Source organism: Triticum aestivum, chromosome 5B, assembly GCF_018294505.1.
Source record: "Triticum aestivum cultivar Chinese Spring chromosome 5B, IWGSC CS RefSeq v2.1, whole genome shotgun sequence".
NCBI lineage: Eukaryota > Viridiplantae > Streptophyta > Magnoliopsida > Poales > Poaceae > Triticum > Triticum aestivum.
In genome coordinates, this window is record NC_057807.1 from 318,174,346 (window position 1) to 318,175,594 (window position 1,249).

Genomic DNA, 1,249 nt, shown 5'->3' on the forward strand with positions numbered 1-1,249 from the left:
CTCCGGGTTGAGAGAATCAGTGGGACCGAGTTTGGCTTTCCCATGGACTCAATGTGATCTTGGATCACTTAAATAGAAATGAAGAGTCTTGAGCTTTTGCCAAACTTTGTCCTTATCATTTTGAGGGGTCCACATCTCTAGTCCATGCCATGCCAATCACTGAACATCCCGAAATATCTATCTTGAATGGATATTAGTTCAATGAGCTATATGTTGTTACGAATTACCAAAGACACCCTGGGATTAGTTGCACTATCAAAGGTCTAGTCTGGCGGCGGAAAAGCGGCAGCGGTGTGGCGGCGGGTGTGCGGCTTGAACCCAGCGATGATGGGGCAGGTGGGGGAGCTCAAATCATGCAGTGACATGGCGGTGATTCAGCGGCGGAGAAGCGACCAATTCAGTCGACTTGGAGGTGGGCGGCGGCGGAGCAGTCGCGAAACCGGAGGCGGGGCAATGGAGCGGCCGGATCTGGCAGCAGGGAGGCAACTGCGACGGCGACCAGCCGGGTTGGGGCAAAACCGGGGCGGCGACATGGCTGCGGCGGCATGAAGGCAGAAGTGGGATTGGGGAGGGTGGTTGCACCGGCGAAGGCCGTGGTGGGATGGGCGGCTTGGGCGGGGGAGGAGGCAGGGCCGTCGGAGTCGGCCATGGCCTATGCGGCGGTCGGCGCGCGATGGGTGGGCGGCGCGCGGCCGGAAGGAAGAAAAATGAAAGCGGTTGGTCAGTTGGCGTGCAGCCGTCAGTTTTACATCTTCTATAGGTGGAGATGTATATTTGCATCTCGAGGTGTTGTATTTTACATCTCTGGGAGGTGAATATGTAATTTCTTTGCATCTACTTCATTTGTTGGCGAGGGGTTTTGGGGACTTGAAAATGCAAAAATAGTTATTTTTGCATCTACATTATCTATTAGAGATGCTCTAACATTGAATTATATAGAAATAGGTTAGACGAGGGAAAAAAGGGGGTGTTGAGAAATACTCCTGCAAAAAGGGGGATGTTTTGAGTAACGTTTATCATATTTGCAAGTCACAAGTACTAGATATCTAACTCATGACATTTATAAAGCTCAAAACTAAGAAATATATACTCCAACTTATTTTCCCTTTGAATGGTTTGATGTCACCGCACAACCCTGACAAAAAAACTTAGAAGCCTTAACTCACAACGTTGCTCAACATCAGATAAATCATGATGACAAAGCCACGCCTGAGCTTGAAAGTTGGCACTTCATATTACTCGTATAAAG